Raw genomic sequence first — 21,756 nt, 5'->3', positions numbered from 1 at the left:
CTTAAGTACATGCTTAAGTCCTTAATTGAATCAGAGCCTTAAACTCTGCAACTCCAGTGTGGCACTTCTAAAATGGAGCTACTACTACTTGCCTGTCTATCCAAGGTACCTGTATATTGAACAGTATCAGAGCATCTCACAATCTAATGTAATCCTTGGCTATAATGTGCTAATAAGTGCAAACATTAATTTAATCCTGTCCCTAGTGGTGATATCCATCACTTATGTGCATTCTTACTACACAGCGTTTTAGGGCCAGATCCTCATAAGGTGGAAATCAATGTAATTCCATTGGTGTCACTGGAGTTACAGCAATTTACAGCAGCTTCCTACAGCACATGAATACCTACTTCTCACATGTTAAGGATTGCTGCTTTGCTATTAATCATTGCCTGTTTTAAACTGAATTAGGAGGATGGGGTACAACAGATGGGCTAGGGCCCTGATCCGTTTGGGTAACTGAACAGAACACATAGCCAGGCAACGTGTCTGGAAATATGTGCCTTTATGTACGTTTTCACACACAAACAAAATGGTTGCTTTTTGTAAAGTCTCTTCTGACCTCTCCTTACAGAAGAGCTCCTGTGTTTAGTCATGTGGAAATTAAAAGAGAAGAATTTCTATCATTCTAAAGCTTGCTCCGCTCATGAGGAAAAAGCAATCTGTCTCTTTTTGGTCTGATGCCGTAATGCATTAAAAGGTAGCTCTATTGATTCCTGATATGCTGAATCTGGCCATGACACCCATATTTTATGAACTCTGCTGTTTAGTCCATAAAGTAAATTCACACTTCATTTGGCTACATACCACCAGCTAAACTGTCCTTGTATAAGCAGTTAAATACTTAAACCCCAGTGTAGGTATGTGCTGGAAAAAAAATTCAGTTTTATGTAAAGAAGTTTGCAACATACTATACAATGCAGAATTTATACTTGTGCTGTATGCTACTAACGCCATAGCAATTTCTCTTGCATTTGCCCTGCTCTCAGGGAAGCACTTGTATTTTGTGGTTTGCTGCAGAACTGATATGTTAGCACGGCTTTTTTCTTTAGCTAAAAATTATTAAAACAAAGCATAATTCAAACCTACCTTTCTGTATATAGCAAACTACCCCAGCTCCAGAAATTGACTTAGAGCAACAAACTGCATTTCTTTGACCTCAGTACTTAGTACCCCCACCACCAAAAAAATCAAAACCAGAAGATCTTTCATGTCTATTAAAGCACGACTGTAGAGGTCTTTATTCAGACTCTCTATAATAGGGCTTGCTTTTTGCATTTCCGAGTTAACGGATTTGTTTTAAACATCACTGGGCTTTCCATTCTCCATGTAATGGTTAAAGCAGGAGTGGGGATTCTCCAGCCCATGGTCTGTATCCAGCCTGCTGCTTAATTTCATCCAGCCTGCAGCAAGTCTCCGTGCCACAAACCGGAAGCCCCGAGCCTCGGTGCCCACCCCCCGTGGGGCTGGAGCTGCGAGTGCTGGGTTGCCAGAAGTAGGGTCGGCTCCACGCAGCTCCTAGGAGCAGGGGCAATCAGGGAAGCGCCGCGTGCTGCCCCCGCTCCTGGCACCGACTCCATAGCTCCCATTGGCCCGGAACGGCGGCCAATAGGAGCTGTGTGCGCAGGTAGCACGCACCACGCACAGCCCCTTGGCCTCCCTGCCTAGGGGCTGGACATGGTGGCCACTTCTGGGAGCAGCGCGGAGCCCCAGCAAGCAGGGAGCCTGCTTTAGCCCCACTGCACCCCCGAACAGGAGCCATCTGAGGTAAGTGCCACCCCGCCGGAGCCCACACCCTGAATCCATGCCCCAGGTCGGAACCCTCTCCTGCACCCTAACTCCCTCCCAGACCCCACACACCAACTCCCTGCCCCAGACCTGAGCCCCCTCCCGCACCCAAACTGTCTCCTGGAACCCATACCCCAAACCTCCTCCTGCACCCCCAACCCTGAGCTTGCTCCCGCACTCCAAACCCCTTAGCCCCAGCCTGGAGCCCTCTCCTGCACCCCAAAACCCTATCCCCAGCCCCACACCAGAGCCCACACCCCCAGCCAGAGCCCTCACCTCCTGCACTCCAACCCTCTGCCCCAGCCTGGAGCCCTTTCCTGCACCCTGAACCCCACATTGCTGACCCCACCTTGGAGCCTAGAGGAAGCCCCGAGTCTCCACTCCGGCTTGCCCCACTGCGGGGGGAAGCCCTGAGCCTCCGCACCCCCCTCTGTGGGGGCTTTATGTGGCCTGCGATTGATTTTTTCTATGGCTCAGTGGCCCCTCATAGAAAAAGGGTTCCCCACCTCTGGTTTAAGGTAAACAAAGGGGCATTTAGAAAAAATGAAGTTTAGATCCTTATTTGGCTTAGTGCCATTGAAAGTCTATCTGTATTGATGTCATATGCAGCCCCGTTGCAGACCTGGACCCCAGTGGGGTACTGTACAGATACAGAATGACAAGACTGCCCCTCGAACAACATTGACTGACAGTTGCTGAGGATTGGGCCATTAGTATTTTACGGTCCCAAAACATTGTTTATACATGCTGTATTAAAATATTTCATTACTTGCTTTACTGTAAGTGTTTGAGAGAATATCTATAGTTGCACAAGAAACTCTGAACCTTGAGTGCTAGTCTGGGTGAGCAGGTTTTCAAGTTCACCTTTAATAGGCATCAAGCTAAGTTTTGCAGTCTACACCTTGCTCTCTTAAAGACTAGTTTTATACACTAAGTAGTTTAACCAGCTACTTTTAACATATAGAGATGTTCTGGAGCAAAAGTACACTTTTTCACTAGATTATTGCATCAATTCATGCCTCTCTTCAGAGGGATGTGTGCATTCAGGCCTACTCAAAACTGTGAGATAATGTTACAATGACAAACCTGAGGAAAAACTGTAATTGGATGTCCATTAATGTAAGTATCAATTCTGGTTTACGGAGGGTCCGGTTCTTTCAGGAGTTGTTGGCTTCACCTCCCAAATTGTGTACTTTACAGGACTATGTAATGCAGCCGTCTTGTGTACACTAACTTATGCAAAAATGCTATTTGTTTTCTACTATGGCTGTCTAGATTACCATTTATTTAAAGATTTTTGGATGTTTTCTACATTTTCAAATATATTGATTTCAGTTATAACAGAATACAAAGTGTACAGTGCTCACTTTATATTTATTATTGATTACAAATATTTGTACTGTAAAAAAGAAATAATTTTCAATTTGCCTAAGTACTGTACTGCAATCTCTTTATCATGAAAGTTGAACTTACAAATGTAGAATTATGTACCAAAAATAACTGCATTAAAAAAAACAATGTAAAACTTTAGAGCCTATGAATCTACTCAGTCCTATATCTTGTTCAGCCAGTCACTCAGACAAACAAGCTTGTGTACATTTTCAAGAGATAATGCTGCCTGCTTCTTGTTCACAATGTCACCTGAAAGTGAGAACAGGTGTTTTCATGGCACTGTTGCAGCCAGCATCACAATATATTTACATGCCAGATGCGCTAAAGATTCATATGTCCCTTCATGCTTCAACAACCATAACGGAGGACATGCGTCCATACTGATGACTAGTTCTGCTCTATAACAATCCAAAGCAGTGCAGATCGACGCATGTTCATTTTCATCATCTGAGTCAAATGCCACCAGCAGAAGGTTGTTTTTCTTTTTTTTGGTGGTTTGGATTCTGTAGTTTCTGCATCAGAGTGTTGCTCTTTTAAGACTTCTGACAGCATACTCCACACCTTGTCCCTCTCAGATTTTGGAAGGCACTTCAGATTCTTAAACCTTGGGTCGAGTGCTGTAGCTATCTTTAGAAATCTCACGTTGGTACTTTCTTTGCGTTTTGTCAAATCTGCAGTGAAAGTGTTCTTAAAATGAAGATGTACTGACTGAGTCATCATCTGAGACTACTATAACATGAAATATATGGCAGAATGCAGGTAAAATAGAGCCAGAGACATACAATTCTCCCCGAGGAGTTCAGTCTCAAATTTAATTAACACATTTTTTTAAACGAGCACTATCAGCAGGAAGCATGTTCTCTAGAATGGTGGCCGAAGCTTGATGGGGCATACAGATGTTTAGTATATCTGGCATGTAAATACCTTGCAAGACCAGCTACAAAAATCCCTTGCAAATGCCTGTTCTCACTTTTTAGTGACATTGTAAATAAGTGGGTAGTATTATCTCTTGTAAATGCAAACAAACTTGTTTGTCTTAGCGATTGGTTGAACGAAAAGTAGGACTGAGTGGACTTGTAGGCGCTGAAGTTTTGCATTGTTTTGTCTTTGAGCGCACTTATGTAACAAAAAAAAAATCTACATTTGTAATTTGCACTTTCACGATACAAGTACTGAAGTGCAATCTCTTTGAGGTGCATTGAAAAATACTATTTTGTTTATTTTTACGGGTGCAAATATTTGTAATCAAAAATATCAAGTGAGCAGTGTATACTTTGTATTCTGTATTGTAATTGAAATCAATATATTTGAAAATATAGAACAAATCCAAAAATATTTAATAAATTTCAATTGGCATTCTATTCTTTAACGATGCAATTAAAACTGCGATTAATCGTGGTTAATTTATTTAATCATGGTTAATTTTTTTGAGTTAATCGCGTGAGTTAACTGCAATTAATCGACAGCTCTATTTTCTACCATTCAGAAAGCAGACACTTTTTTAAATGCACAAAGAGAGGCTGCACTTGCTACATGTGGTTGAGAAATATGCCCTGGAGCAGACAGCAAGCTGCCTAACTACTACACAATCTCTTCTAGATGCTGAGCAAGCAAAAATGTTTGCATGTGGATTTGTAATGTGTGCTCCTTCCCTTGAAGTCACCGAAGTGTAACGCCATGGTCAATTTTAAAAGTTTGCAATGATGTGTTTGACTTGTTCTGCAGCCCCGGTCATGAAAGGCTTTACTCTGTCTGGCTTGTGTTCCTCAAGTCTGGCTTTGATTGCTTTCATGTAGTCCTTGATATACTTCTTGCAGGACTCTTTTGTAAAGCTAGTTTCCTGAAGATGGCGATTCATTACTATATCGACACCAGTGATATCTGTGGGATCTGTTCCTTCTTCAATAGCTTCAGAGGAGGGCCGGCATTGCCACCAATTAAAGCATCAGCGATCTGACCATCTTCCCCTCCACTTCCAAGCAGAGCCCGTCGGCGACCTCCCGGATGCTGTAGATATCGGAGAACATCTCATCCTGGCTGATGCAGTCCCGGTAGATGATCATGGCAGCAGCAAGCGACCCGAGAGCGAGGCAGAAAGGTCAATGTGTGTATATATCACATGCATAATGTCAAGACTCAATAAAGTTATAAGGATATAATGACTCAAGTGACACCCACTTGAAATAAATTATTTTTTTTTTTTTAAATAGACGGAAGTCGTCTCAGATTTCACAACTCCCCTTGAGACTCCTTTGTAAGTAAGTTTATTTTCCTATTTTAAAAATGTATGTTTTTCTTCCCTATTGGTGTGTGGAAAAACCTCACAAACAAAAATACAGGGGAACCCTGCTATAATGCGCCCCGCGATACCGCGAAATCGAGTCTGGCCCCGTCGGCTGCAGCGGGGCATGGGGTGTTTGGGATCCATGCCTTGGTGGCTGCAGCAGGAGCAACTCTCCCTGCAGCCCCGGCGGGCCCCTGGGGTTCTCACCTCTGTCCCTGGCAGGGCCGGCTCCAGCCCGCCCCGGTGGGCTGCGGCGGGCGGTCCAGCCGGGAAAGCGGGGCTGCCGCGGTCCAGCCAGAGGTCCGGGCGGGGCTGCTGTGCTCCGGCCAGCATCCGGCCGGCGTTGCAGGGCTGCCGCGGTCCGGCCAGGAGAGCGGGGCTGCTGCAGTCCGGCCGGAGGTCCGGCCGGTGTCGCGGGGCGGGGCGGCGGGGCTGCCGCACTCCGGCCAGCGGTCCAGCCGGTGTCGCGGGGCGGGGCTGCTGTGCTCCGGCTGGCGGTCCAGCCGGAGTCACGGGGCTGCCGCGGTCCGGCCGGGAGAGCGGGGCTGCCGCGGTCCGGCCGGCGCTCTGGCCAGGGGAGCGGGGCCCCCGAAGACGACCGCCGCCAGGGTGAATCGGCCTAAAGCTGGCCCTGCTGGCTGCCCCCCTTCTTTCTCCCCCGCTCCCTCCCTCCCGCTAGCCAGGGCGCACACTCTGCTGCAAACTGAACACAAGTACAGTGGAACCCCGCTATAAGGCAACCCCGTATTTACCGTGATTGAATTTTTTGGACCCCAATGATCGCGTTATAGCGGGGTTCCACTGTAATTGCCTGATATCTCATTGCAAGTTTGTGACAGAGGCTGGAATAGAACCTAGATCCAGACTCTCAGGCTCATAACTAGATCATGTTTTCTGTGTGCGCATGCCCATAACCAAAGCCTTACTCAATTTATAGCATAAAGACAGACAAGATGGATAGTTTTGCCTAGTGGCCATTTCTTTCACGGAAGAGATGTGTAGATTCAATTGATGCATAGCCAGCAAACAGTAGCCTTTAACCACTAGGGAGGGTGTTTACGTCTGTAGCTTCTTCCCCATCATTGCCTTCAGTATGAGCCCCAACCTTGTATCTTCCCCTGCTACCTGCTCCTTCCCCCTGCAGTCTCAGAGCACAGAGGAGGTGCACACATGGCCTAGTACCATCACATCACCCTCCTATGAGGCAAAGATCCATAGGGAACGGTGGGCTGCTGGAGTTTTCTGTGGACCTGCCCCGTTGCCAGCTGTTGGAATTTTGCAGTGTTGCTACTGGAATCCTGCTAACTCACCCTGGCAGCTGCAGCTCATTAACCCAAGCTGGATATAAAGGAGGTGGGGTAATAAGAGGCCCCAGATTCAGCCAGGAAGTGACTAGGAAGGAGAAGGGGGAGGGAATTGTAAAGGAAGCTCCTCAATAGAGAGGAAGACCTGGGAAACAAAGATCATAAGTGGGGGACTATTTTAAGTAGTGTGTGTTTCCATAGGCGTCAATGGGAGATGTACTGAGACACTTGTGGGGCCTCAGATTTGATGAGGACCAAGGGGAAGGAAAGGGAGTGAGGTAGTAAAGGAAGGAAGGAAGAGGAGAAACAAGGATAGATGAAGGGAGAGTTTGAGGAAGGAAAAGGTTAAAGTTCTCTAAAGGAAAGAAAGCAGCACAAGCAGAGCTGGTGTGTTTTTATTGTTAGGGGCCAGGGCATCATACAGCTCCTCTTGGAGTTTTACTATGGGAAGACGTGGTTTGAAAGCTTGACCCCACTCATGTCAATGGGGCCAGGATTCCCTCCCATGATTCTATGGAATGAGGTTTAGGAGTCTCCGGACTGGCCAATCCAGTTGTAAAGGGGAGCCAATTGTTCCTGTGTACAGGGAAGGAAATATCCTATGGTACGGGTTTTAGGTTAGTCAAAGCTAGAATCACTAAGTGCATGGGCTTTCCATGAGCATCAATAGGAGATGCACTCAGGCACTCGTGGGGCCTCCCTGGTTAGATGAGTTTGGTGCAGACTTAGGGGCAACTCCTGGCCTTGCCTCATCACCCACAGAAGGTCCCAAGTGGTGAAGCAGCATGGAGCAGGATTGCAGGGGCAAGGGAGAGCACACAGGAGCCCCCTGAATGACATTTTAACAAACTCCTTCACCATGCTGGCCAGTTACCAGAGTACAGAAGCCCAGGTAAAATGCCAGCGATTTATTTACTTACATCTTCTAAAACGCACGTAACTGCATCTGGTATTTCAAAATTTCCCAGCCCCAGGATGTCTTTTCCCTTTGTCTCCCCCCCATTTCTCAGAGCCTCTCCACTTTGGCTCGGCTGGCCCCATGCCTGAGGAATGCAGATGGCAAACAATACCTTCAGCCATGCCAAATGACAGCCCATGTGTTTCTCAGCTGAATGGATGAATTGCATAACTCCTGGTTATCTACATGCTGCTTAGTGTGAGCTCTACAGTTAATTATGTAATTTATTGCCTTGTTCATTTGCCACCTAATCAATCATCATCATCAGTCAGCCTCCTACTCCTCCCCTGCTCATCTGGCCATGGTGTTCACCTCCAGTAACCCTCTGGATTTCCCTGTCTCCTTGCTCCAGTCCAGCTGTTCCTGCCTCCCCACCCTCCTCTCTGGAATAATTTCCCTTAACACTGTTCCTCTCTGCATTCCCTCCCCAATCACCCCCCCCCCCATGCCCCCATTTTTAACCAAACCTTTCCTCACCAGCCAGCATATCACTTTAGGCCTCCTACTTTCCAACTCGCCTCCCCTTCTGCTGCTACCTCTGGAATGCCCATTCACGACCATCCAGGATATTGTAATTTTCTGCTCCTTCCAACTGTGGGCCCTCCTGGAAACCAGGATTGCTCTGGACTGATGTCATTTCCTGCTGAAATCAAGTGAGGGGTTGTTGCTTACCACCTTGAGGCCCCACTGAAAATACCAGCCACCTCAATACAGTTTGCACTTGGCTTAGAAGTAAAAGCCCCAAGAGTAGAAAGCCAGTCTGTTATCTTCAGAGGATCGCTTATCCCTATTGGAGGTTGTTCCACACACTGTGCATGGTAGTTTTAACTTTAATACTACATGGTAGTTCTAATACTACACAGTTTACAAATAGTCAAATCAAACATACCTGCTGAGAATTTTTAGAGCGACAAGAACTCATTGTATCAACTGCACAGTACTGACCCCATATCAACACCAGAGGGCACTTTCAGCTAACGGAGCACAAGAGCCAACTTGTGGGGATTTGGGCATGTTGTAAAAAGTCTATTTTCCAATCTAATTTAATGTTTTGGAGTCTCCAATATATACACAAAAATGAAAAAAGCAGTATAATGCTGTGAAGTGATTGTATCTCTTCTTTCTCTGTTGTTGGAATGTAGCTGTAGAATTACTGTACCTGTTCATAGTAAAAAGATGTTGAGTCATGGTTTCTAGCTTTAAAAATGGAATGGGTTTGCTTTATTCTACAGACTGGTTTTATGTTTAGTCCTGTGCCTTCTAAAAGCTGCAATATATATCCTGCTCTGGCTGGCGGCTGAGGAGGCTCAGGTGCTGTGGTCTGGCCAGGGTCTACACAGCAGGATGAGGGGTCTGTCCATCTGTCCCAATCCTGATGAAATGGTGACTCACTAGAGGAAATTCTACAGCCTGGGTAATGCAGGAAGCCAGACTAGATGAGTGTCAGGGTCCTATAACTTTGAAATCTGCAGCTTTAAGTGATGTTTGCTTTTGAAACATGTGAGACTGACAGTCCAGCATACTAAAGACCTGTGTTCATCCACAGAACAGATACAACAAGGGCAGCAGCATGGCAAGCTTCCCCACCCACACCTTGCTAATGTGCCTCAAACCTGATTGAGACCAGCCTGGTAGTTCAGAGTCTATGGGCTTGTCCACACAGAGACTTAGTGCATGGCAAGCCAGGTCCACATGCTGACTTAGTGCACCATAGCTAGTGCACCATACATGCACACGCTGGCTTGCCATGCATTACGTCTCTGTGTAGACAAGCCCTATTTCCCTTCAATTCTTGACTTCTGTGATGAATGAGGGTCTCTCCCCCTCAGAGCTGGAATATCACCATTTCGCAGATGCCTGGGGTAGTGACTTCCAATCACTGCTTAATTTTAAATAATGCAATCATGTAATCTCAAGAACCATAGCCTCGTGGAAGCTTCGAACAGCAGAACATGCCTAACTTAGGCTGAATAGCACAGTGTTCAGGACACGGAGTACAGGAGACTCCTCCACATCTTAGAATGTGTAAAACAAACCTGTGTAATGTTTAGAGTCCTCCAAACTCTCTACTGTCCCATGTAGATTTTTCCATTGCAGCACCTCCACAAGGGATACAGAGTATGCAGCAAGGGAGACCTTGGCAAGCTTTACAGCTAAGCTCCACAAAAGATTCTTTTATCCAGCAAGCACATTTCACCTCTCCAATCCTGTGGGATCCTCTAAACAAATAGCCAAGACAGTAAATTCTTCTCTTTCCAATAGGTGCCTCCTTCCCTTAAAAATCTTCCAATAAGTGGCTCCTTTTTATGTGCTGTAAGAAAGAGGGCGTATAGATGTTTGGTGCCAAATTCCACATTTGTTATAAGCAAGCACAATTCCATTCATGTGAATGGCAGTGCCGTTGTTCACAGAGGGGTCCCTATTTATTACAGCAAAGTATGGATGATGCCTATACATCTTCATTAAGCCCCAGCACAATATAATAATCTTGAGAGCAATGGGTTATAGGATGAGTTGACTATAACATGAAGAAAGCGTATGTGGTTTTGGCATAGAATCTTTCTGGTCTGTAATAAGATTGCTAGACACATGCATTTAACGGAAAGCTCTCATTTACACTAAATATCCCCCGAGAATAATAATAAAAAAAAAATTAAAACAAAAACAAACAAACAAAAACCAGCCACGAAGCTGGCCCTAACTTTCCTCTTGCAACTCCATCAATACACCTCAGTCCTTACTGGCAACATTAATGCTTTTGCAGTCCTAGCTCTTTCTTCATAAAAAATAGCCAGTTGTGTCAAACTATGTGGAGAATGTATCTACCAGGGAGCAGGATGGCCACTAGCAAGCTTATTTACATCTTGATGAAAGCTGTGCAAAACTTATGATGAAATTCAAATCCAGAGAAAACTGACCTGGTTTCAGATTTTCATAAACCTGGAACCTAGGCCAGGTTTACAGAGGTCCATCAAAAAACACAAACACCACAAAACACACTTACCTTTTCAGGAAGTTTCATTTGAAGGAACCTAAGCCAAGGTTTAAACAAAGTTGGACCCATTTATGGTTTGGGGTGAAAAATATGCGACCAGTGGCACAAAATAGTGCCAAACTTTTGCTGAGTTTGATTAAACTGCGATCTCAAACTGAGTAATATTCAAAATCAAACCCATACAATGTGAAATGGAAAAAAAAATTATCTAAACTCATGCTATCCAAAACTTACTTTACAGATATTACTCAAGCACACAGGAAGAGAATGAATGAGGATTCTAAAGAACTAGTGTTCATTTTAAGACATGACAGCGTGTGGGATACAAACTAGTGATCTACAGCATAGGAAAGCTAAGTAGTCCATCTTCCCAAGCTTTTCAGTGGTGTGTAGAAGGGGTTTTGTTTTTTTTAAACACTAGTTTCCAGATATTGTAACTATATCATTTCATTTCAAGGTACCATTTTGCCATCTTCCTCTCTTCCCTCCTTTCCCCCACCGCCACAACTTGTGAGGGTAAGTGTGGGGTTCTTCAAATCCCCCGTCCACACATGCAGATCCTCTCTTCTGAGCACACAAATGAGAGAACTCCATGCAAATGTGTTCTATGCATAGGCAGAGTGATTTTTCTTTCTTTCAGAGGCTCTAATTGTCAATCAAAACCAGTTTTCACTGAAACACGTAAAATCATTCTCAGTTAGGATTATTTCCATGCAAAATATCCTGTTTATATTCTTAGCCACTTCAGCACTGAATTTTTAACCCACAAGATTGTTTTTTTTTAAAGGGGGAAAGTAATTCCACTCCTCCCCACCTCCTTCATGTTCTCAAAAGGAGCCCAAACTGTATTTGCTTGGATTTTCCAGAAAAATTCACCCTCAATGCCAAGTTTGACGTCATCTTTTGGGCTGAAATTTTACAATTGCTTCCACTCCCACTGTTAAGATCCTTGTAATGAGAGGAGATGGAAGAGGCATAAACTCCTCCAAAGGGGCATCCGCCAGCAACTAAATCACTTGACAGACAGAACATTTTCCCATAGCATTTACTAAACAGGCAGTCAAAGCCATCCCTCTCTGAACTCCATGAAGGAAATCAAGATGCAAAGTTGTCCTACATCCTGGATTTACAAGAAGAGCCTAAAATAGCAACATAACAGTGATTGGCTATTCAGCCAACTTTTAACTCTGAGTTCTGCAGAGGGACCTCTAAGACTGGGGTAGAGGTAATGTGGTACACTCACTCTCTCTTTCATGCACACTTTCACGCCTCTTTTTTGGTGGCAAGGATGAAGGAATCAAGTTCCCACTTATAGGCAGGGATGTTGGTATTATGGGGTTGTTTTTGCAGGGAGATGAATTGCTGAAGTATGTGAATAATCAGGCAGGTGTTTTATGCTATTGACATGTGCCTGTCATTTGGAATTCTACAGGAATGACAAGTGGGAGTGTTGTGGATGAGCTAAAACTGAAGGCCCAGCTGTGAACCTTCAAGTCATGAAATTTTACATTTTTGGGTAGCTTGCTTTAAAATATCACCATTGGTATTGTACCAATAGGACAGGAAATTATGGATAAAAAAAATGGAGCTGGCTAGGATATACATGAAGGAAAGTCCTGAATAACTAGGGCCCTACCAAATTCATGCTCCATTTTGGTCAATTTCACGGTCATAGGATTTTAAAAATAATAGATTTCATGATTTCAGCTATTTACATCTGAAATTTCATGGTGCTGTAATTGTAAGGGTCCTGATCCAAAAAGAAGTTGTGGGGGTGGTGGGGAGAGTCTGAAGGTTATTGTAGGGATGGTTGCGGTTCTGCTACCCTTACTTCTGCGCTGCTGGTGGCAGTGCTGCCTTCAGAGCTGGGCAGCTGGAGAGCAGCAGCTGCTGGCTGGGATCCCAGCTCTGAAGGCAGAGACACAGCCAAGAGTGGCAGGGTATGCTATTGCCACCCTTACTTCGGCACTCCTGCTGATGGGGCACTGCCTTCAGAGCTGGGCACCCATCCAATGGCTGCTGTTCTCTGGCCACCCAGCTCTGAAGGCAGCCCAGAAGTAGGGTGGCAATATTGCAATCCCCCTAAAATAACCTTGCAACTCTTTTGGGTCAGGACCCCCAATTTGAGAAATGCTGGTCTCCGCTGTGAAATCTGTATAGTATAGGGTAAAAGCACACAAAAGACCAGATTTCACAGTCCGTGACATGTTTTTCATGGCCGTGAATTTGGTAGGGCCTTATGAATAACATAAGACAAGAGTTAGACTGGAACCCCCACAGCAAGAGGTAACGAGGTAGGCCAAGGATAACATGGAAACACACAATAGAAACAGAATCGAAAGTGATCAAAATTACATGGGACAAATCAAAGCAGGAGACTGGTAAAGATGGAAGGAAAAGTCCTATGTTCCACATGGAAAATAGAAAGACAGACTGGTATTGTCCATCCCAAATATAGTTGCAAAAATGTTTTTTTGCAAAATTTTTTTGATTTCAATGACATTTTTTGATTTGACAACAAGATTAAAAACAAACCAAAACTATTTAACAAGCTATTCCAAGTGATGCTTGGCAGATGCACTCCCACTTCAGCAAGACTCCCAGTGCTCAACAGTGATCAGGCCCACAGTCTTTCTGAAATGCCTTGGGATGAAAAAAGTCTACACACATGTACTTCCTCCCTCAATAAAATAGTTCTAAATACTCCTGTCACTTGACTGCATATTTTGCAGATACAACATGGAAGGCTTGTCCTTTGATTCTGCATTTATTACATGTAAATAGGAGGAGTCTGGTTATAAAGAGTAACATTTTTCCTTTTCCCTTTCAAATAGGAATTTTTAAAGACATTTTCCATAGTTGTGGAATATTATTATAAAACAATAGCACAGAAAAGGATGAGATTTATTTAAAGGTCTAGAAAAAATGACCTATGAGAGAAGATTGAAAAAATTGGGTTTGTTTAGTCTGGAAAAAGAGAAGACTGAGAGGGGACATGATAACCGTATTCAAGTACATCAAAGGTTGTTACAAGGAGGAGGGAGAAAAATTCTTGTTCTTAACCTTTGAGAGTAGGATAAGAAGCAATGGGCTTAAAATGCAGCAAGGACGGTTTAGGTTGGACATTAGGGAAAAACCACCCTGACAGGAAGTTAAGCACTGGAATAAATTGCCTAGGGAGGTTGTGGAATCTTGGAACATCATTGGAAGTTTTTAAGAGCAGGTTAGACAAACACCTTTTGGGGTGGTCTATATAATACTTAGTTCTGCCATAAGTGCAGGGGACTGGACTAGATGACCTCTCGAGGTCCCTTGCAGTCCTATGATTCTATAAACATTCTATTGTTATGCTAAAGTGTCCGGAGTTATTTCAGCACTAGCACAGATGATACTGGAATGTAGCAGTTCATATATTACCAAAACAGTTCAGTGATTAATATTCTGGAATGCCAAGAGAAGGGTTTTCCTATTCCCATTAGCACATGTGATGCTTAAGAGTATTAACCTTTGGCACTGCCAATGCTTCACAGTTCAGTGACCACAGGTGGACAGTTTCCCTCAAATTAGCAGTATCTGTATGCAAGAATAAAACAATAATGGGACTAATTTAAATTGAGAGTTAGTTTGCTGGCAGAAAATTAAGCAAGAGAAAGGTAGTCTGGTGCTTATCAGGCTGCCTGGATTGCCACACATCTTTGAAAGAGCACAGCCACCCAAATCTGCAGCAGTTCCTTCTAATCTATGCCTATGTGCCCACACAATTCTGTCAACCAGAGACTTTACATACAGCATCCCTTGCTATTCCAGGGCTGAGCTCCCATGCTTCCAGTTATACCCATCCTGGACATCCCTTTTGCATCTACTAGCCACTTTGAGAAGTCATGTGGTAGATATGTGAGACAGATCAACTGGGGAAAAGAGGGTTAGGATGGGACCCAGCTCATTTCCTTTAAGGCAGGATTTGAAATGATTATTCAAGAGGTACTTGCACCACTTGGTGGCAGTGATACTAGCTTTTTGCATAATCCCTTTAGACTGGTGGAGATGCCAAGTCTTCTCTCTCTCTTTTTTTAAGCACCATGTTATTCATGATATAGCTAACCTGAAATCCACCTTGTCTTAGTAAAAGTCTGCATGGAATTATGTAATGAATAGACAGACTATCCTGTGGAGACTCCAGGCTGCAAAGGATGCCATGAATTTTCCCTGCTAGTGCATCATTCCAGACTTCTGATTGGTGGAGGCATCCAGGAGTGACAGCCAGGCACAGCCCAAGTACATATGTTTTGTGCTATTGACCTGAGGGATGCGGGTGGGTGGGGAGGACAGAATCCTGTTCCCAACTTACAGAGCACCTATAAAGCAACTACTTGGTCATACTGTAGCCTCAGCCTCCTCCTATTGTGCTCACCATGGATTCACTAGCCATGCCCACTCACAGCCATACCCAACCCATGCTGAGGCACAGTACACAGAGGAGGTCCTCACCCCTACCTGACTGCTCAGTGGTCACCCCCACTTTCCCATTCAGTGGAACTGCATTACTTCTGCAGAATTTAAGGGCTTGTGCTCCATATAAGAAGGGAAAGATTTCCTCTCTATCTTAGGGCCTTGTACTGCTGCTCATCCAAGCCATCTTCTCTGAGATGCTTCCTGTCCCACAAGCAAAGGAAGACAGAAGGCAGAAGATTCTGGAAATGAACCACTGGCTAGGTGAGTGGTGTAGAGCTTTGGTTTTGTACCATCACCTTTGGTTTTGGTCCATCTTCTCTGAGGAGAGGGAGAAGTATGCTTTGGCTGGCCTCCTCCTTAGTAGGAGGGGAACCGATCTCCATGGGATAGTCTGGCTAGAGTAGTCAGCAGGGGGTTAAACTAATAGCAGAAGAGGAGGGTAAAATGAAGGAAGATATGAGCCCTCAGTTAGCACAAAACTGAGGATTCGAAAACAAAATAAATCAAGGAACCAAAGGACATGAAGAAATTCTTGAATTGCCTATACCCAGGTTCCTAACATTGGGGTAACAAATGAGAGGAACTGGCATTGCTCATTTATGAGCATAAATTCAATCTAGTTGGTACTCCTGAAACCTGGTGGGATGTTTCACACAACTGGAATGTTAAAATCAATGGTTATAACTTATTTAGGAAGGATCAGTGAGCAAAAGGGAAGAGCCAGTGGCTCTTCATGTCCAAAACGGCATTACCAGTTTCCGAGTCACTGATAACTTGGAAGAAAGTGATCCTGAATGCTTATGGATCAATGTTCTAACAGATAGAGTACAAGATGGGGCACTGGCTAGCGTCTGCTACAGAGCACCAAATCTCACTAGGGAACAAAATGACCGCTTTCTTACATGCCTATCTACAATATGGGGGTGGGGGGAACCAAAACAACAAAACCCTCTGATCATGGGGGACTTTAATTTGAGTGATGTATTCTGGAGGTCTCATGCTGCCAGTACTAAAGCATCGTTGAAATTTCTAAACAATATAGATGACAATTTCTTAACTCAAAGTGCTGCAGCCAACCCAGGGGAATTCTATATTAGACTTTGTCCTAACATACGAAGAGGAACTGATCACAGAACTAAAAAGTTAATGGTAGCTTAGGTACAAATGATCAAGACTTCATCACATTTATAGCGTGCAAGCAGAATAAAGTCCAGACCAGTAAAATATATATATATATATTTTATAGTGGCAGAGCTCCGCCCTTGTCCCCGTGGGTCCCATGCTTCCAGGTGGTTTATGCTAGCCTCAGAGGCTCACTGCAACCCTGCACATAGCCCTTCTCTCTCTAGGGCCAGGGTTATTGTCTACTGAGCCCTTTTCATCATAAGCCAGCAAGGAGGTTGGTGAGAGAACTCCCACAGTCTCTGTTGTCCCAACAGGCTTGTTCCAGAACAGTTTAGCCTCCTGTCTTGACAGGTACCTGTCTTCCCCTCCCAGGAGGTGGTTCTGTAGTGGTGGGTTGGGGGGAACCCGGGCCCACCCTCTACTCCGAGTTCCAGCCCAGGGACCCTAATGGCAGCAGCTGTTGGCAGCCAACCTTTCACTGCCAGAGCTGCTACACTTCCCTGGGCCACTTCCCTACAGTTCTCCCGCTTCTCTCTCTTAACGCCTTCTTCACCCTTACCTTAGGGCTCCCTTTCCAGTGGCTTGATGGTGTCTTCACTACTCAGCCCTTCAGCCGCACTTCCTCTCCTCTGGCTTCATTTGGCCTGACTGGAGTGAGCCTTTTTATACTATCAGAGGGGCCTTAGAGTCAGGTGTTCACATTAGCTTAACAGCCTCACCTGACTCTTTGCAGGTTAACTGGAGTCATGTGTCCACCCTAGCCTGGAGCAGCCCCTGCTCTGGTCAGTCAGGGAACAGAAAACTGCTTATCCAGTGGCCAGTATATCTGCCTTCTACTACTCTGCTGTACCCAACTGGTCTGGGTCTATCACAATACACACACACACACACACACACACACACACAGTGCTTTAATAGGGCCAGTTTCACAAACCTGAAAACAATTATGAGCCAAATCAGGTGGGAGGAAGGATATAATCAGAAAAATGTGGATAATAATTGGGAATCATTTAAGAATACCTTATTAGATGCCCCAAAAGCCACAATTGAGGAAGAAGGCTGCATTAGTTAAAACAACAACATGGTTTAGAGGGGAAGCGAAAGCAGCTGTAAAACAATAAAAAATATTTTTTTAACAAAGGGGAAGTTGATAGTAATGAATATAAATCAAATGAGGAATTGTAAGAAATTGATAAGGGATGCCAAGGGACACAAGGAGATGTCTATGGCCAGCAGAGTTAAGGACAATAAGGAGTTTTTTAAAGATATAACTTAGAGAATTTTTTCACTTCAAGGTCCCAGAAACAAAGACAAGGTTTTCATCTCGAGGCCAAAAGACCAAAAACATCAAGACACTTGATCACGGCCTTGGATAGACCAAGAGACTACCTACACTTGACCAGAGTTCAGAGAGCCGAGAAGGAACAAAAAGAATCCTAATGATGGCATTGGTCCATTACTACATGGAAATGGTAGAATTATCAATAATGATGCAGAAAAGACAGGTGTTTGATAAATATTTCAGTTCTGGATTTGGAAAAAAACAGATGATGCAGTCTCATCATATGGTAATAACACCCTTTCCATTCCACTATCATCTCTGGAGGATGTTCAACAGAAGCTACTAAAGTTAGACACTTTAAAATCAGCAGGTCCAGATAACTTGCATGCAAAAGTTTTAAAAGAGCTGGGTGAGGAGCTTTGTGGACCATTCATGTTGATCTTCAATAAGTCTTGGAGCACGAGGGAAGTTCCAGAAGCCTGAAAAAAAGCGAATGTGCTAATTATTAAAACAGGGTAAATAGGATGACCCGGGTACTTATAAGACTGTCAGCCTGACATTGATCCTGGGCAAGATAATGGAGCAGCTGATACAGGACTCAATTAATAAAGAATTAAAGGAGGGTAATGTCGTTAATGCAAATCAACATGGGTTTATGGAAAATAGATCTGTCAGACTAACTTGAATGTTTTTTATTGACGAGATTACAAGTTTGGTTGATAAAGGTAACTGTTGGAATAATATATTTAGAGTTCTGTAAGGCATTTGACTTGGTGCCGCATGACATTTTGATTAAAAAACTAGCATATAAAATTAACATGGCACAGACTAAATGGATTAAAAAGTGGCTAACTGTAAACAGGGAATAGTCATTGAGTGGATGTGTTTCCAGTAGGATCATGCAGAGATTGATTCTTGGCCCTATGCTATTTAACCTGAAAGAAAAAAAATCACTGATAAAGTTTGCAGATGACAAAAAAATTGGACGAGTGGTAAATAATGAAGAGGACAGGTCACTGATTCAGAACGATCTAGACTGCCTGGTAAACATGGTACAAGCAAATAATATGCATTTTGATACGGCTGAATGTAAATGTATACATCTGGGAACAAAGAACATAGGCAATACTTATAGGATGGGGAACTTTATCCTGGGAAGCAGTGTCTCTGAAAAAGATGTGGGGACTGCGGTGGATAATCAGTTGAACATGAGCTTCCAGTGTGATGCTGTGGCCAAAAGAACTATTGCAATCCTGTGATTAATAACTGGGGAATATCAAGTAGAGAAGTAGAGACAGGTTATTTTACTTCAATGATTGGCACTGGTATGACTGCTGCTGGAATACTGTGTCCAGTTCTGCTGCCCACTATTCAAGAAGCATGTTGTTGATAAACCGGAGAGGGTTCAGAGAAGAGCCGCAAGAATGATTAAAGAGTTAGAAAACATGTCTTATAGTGATAGACTCAAGAAGCTCAATCTAAGAAGGTGAAGGGGTCACTTTATTACTGTCTCTAAGTACCTACGTGGGGAACAAACGTTTAATAATAGGCTCTTAAACCTAGCAGAGAAAGGTATAACATGATCCAATGGCTGGAAGTTAGACAAATTCAGAATAGAAATAAGGTGTACATTTTTAATGGTGAGTAACTAACCATTGGACTAATTTACCTAGAATTGTGGTGGATTCTCCATCACTGAATTTTTAAAATCAAGATTGGATGCTTTTATAAAAAAGATGTGCTCTCAGAATTATTTTAGGAAAGTTCTATGGCTTGTGTTATGCAGGAGGTCAGACTAGATGATCACAATGGTCACTTCTGGGTTTATAATCTATGAATAAATCACAAAATCTGAGGCTTCCCACGTACAACAAATTGGCAATAGTGAGGTCCCTCATGAACTTGAGTCTCTGGCTCTTCTCACCTTTCAGAATATAGAAATTCTGTTTGGGATAGTGATATTTGTGTGTGTTCCTTTATTCCCACAGAGTTAAATCCTGCATTCCTCTCAGGCAAAACTTCTGTTGATTCCTATAACTGCTGGAACAGTTGAATAATTAATCATTCTTTTCTCCTACACAGAGACATTGCACAGAATCCCTTGGAGTCACATTATTTGATCACTCTGAGTTTTCTACCCTGCTTCCTAGATTAGTTTGCTTAGTTTTAATCCTCTTGCTGGGAGCTCCCCACTCCCACAGTAACTCTTATATTTTACTTGCCTCTTTACAGCTGTTTCTTTGTAGTTTTCCTTACTCACGCTTATTCCTATCTCCATACACTTGATCTCCTTTCATTTGGGCATGCTTAATATGTGGCACCTGCTAGACCACATCTATTAAATAATAGCCAAAAAATAGCTACTAATTTTTTTTAAATCTTAAGCCACACATTCAGGTTACCAACCCACCTCTCCTTGGTCCCCAGCACAGTGCTGCAAACAGCTCTGAGAATGCCACCTCTGCACTGCATCATGAAAAAGCATTTGAGTTTTAATATACATTAAGTATACGCTCCTTAAACACACACTTCCCATGGTGACTAGATTGCTTAGGACTGCTTGGTCAGAGGGTCTCACTCCTGGGGAGGTGCTCATGAGAAAAGTACAAATACTATAAAGGCAACCTTGTACACTCTACCCCCAGATTGAAAAGGGTGAGGGAGCCCAGAGGAGAGCCATCCCCGGTAGATCCCTTGGATCTGCAGAAGAGGGAACACAAAGGAGCTGTCCCTCTGTACTTCTCCATAGAAACATGACACTGCACAGTGGCTTGCAAGCTGCTGATTGTATTTAAAACTAAGAAACAAACATTATGGCTTTGAGAGATTTGGCTCTGCCTTCATTCCCAATGGTATATATATGAATTATGCATTAAGCTTCCGTACTGTCATCTGACATTCACCTCCCCAAGCCCTACAGCTATGCTAGGAGAGATGCAGATGGGATTCAGCAGCAGTTAATGCATCAGACGCAGTGATGCAGTTAACAGCTTTTCTTGGCTCCAACCCCAAAGGTCATGGAACCCCAGCCGTAGAGAATTCTGCCAGAGCTGCTCTGGGATGTTCCCAAGCAATGAGGGAGCAAACAGAGGGTTGGTGCAGAAAGGCAGGGAGAAGGAGGAATGCCTTCATAGAGAGGCAGTGGGTGATTTGACCCTATGAAAAGTTTAATCTCTTACTTTAAACAGCATTACTTACTTTAAACAGTTCATGTTAGCAAATGTATAAGGAATGGCAAAAGGAGAGAGAAATACATTGATGAGTTAAAGATCTGCATATGGAGGAATTAGATGCATGCAGCTCCAAAGCCCTAAATCAAGCATAAAATAGAAATGTAGGGCTAGAAGGGACCTCACGAAGTCATCAAGTCCAGTCCCCTGCACTAAGGTAGAACCAAGTAAACTTAGACTAACCCTGACAGGTGTTTGTCCAAACTGTTCTTAAACGTCCAATGATAGGGAGTCTGCAGCCTCCCTTGGAAGCCTATTCCAGAGCTTAACGACCCTTCTAGTTAGAAAGTTTTTCCTAATATTTAACCTAACTCTCCCTTGCTGCAGACTAAGCCCATTACTTCTTGTCCTACCTTCAGTGGACACGGAGAACAATTGATCATCCTCCTTCTAACAGCCCTTAACAGATCTGTAGACGTATCAGGTTCCCCACTCAGTCTTCTTAAGACTAAACATGCCCAGTTTTAAAACAAACAAAAAAACTTTCCTCATAGGTCAGACTTTCTAAACCTTTATTATTTTTGTTGCTCTTCTCTGAGCTCTCTCCATTGCCCACATCTTTCCTAAAGTGTGGCACTTAGAATTGGATACAGTACTCCAGCTGAGGCCTGACCAGTGCCAAGTAGAACATGACAATTGCTTCCCATGTCTTACATAAAATGCTCCTGTTAATAACCCCAGAATATTAGCCTTTTTTGCAACTGCATCACATTGTTGACTCATTCAATTTGTGATCCACTAAAACCCCCATACCCTATTCAGCAATACAGCCCCCTAGCCAGTTATTCTACATTTTGTAGTTGTGCATTTGATTTTGCATTCTAAGTGAAGTACTTTGCCTTTGTTTTTGTTGAATTTCATTTTGTTGATTTGGTCTGAAATTAACATAATGAAATTCAATAAATTCTCTAGTTTGTAAAGGTCAATTTGAATTCTAATTCTGTCC

Source organism: Emys orbicularis, chromosome 8 (assembly GCF_028017835.1).
Source record: "Emys orbicularis isolate rEmyOrb1 chromosome 8, rEmyOrb1.hap1, whole genome shotgun sequence".
NCBI classification, from domain to species: Eukaryota; Metazoa; Chordata; order Testudines; family Emydidae; genus Emys; species Emys orbicularis.
Note: the sequence above shows the minus strand (reverse complement) of the source record.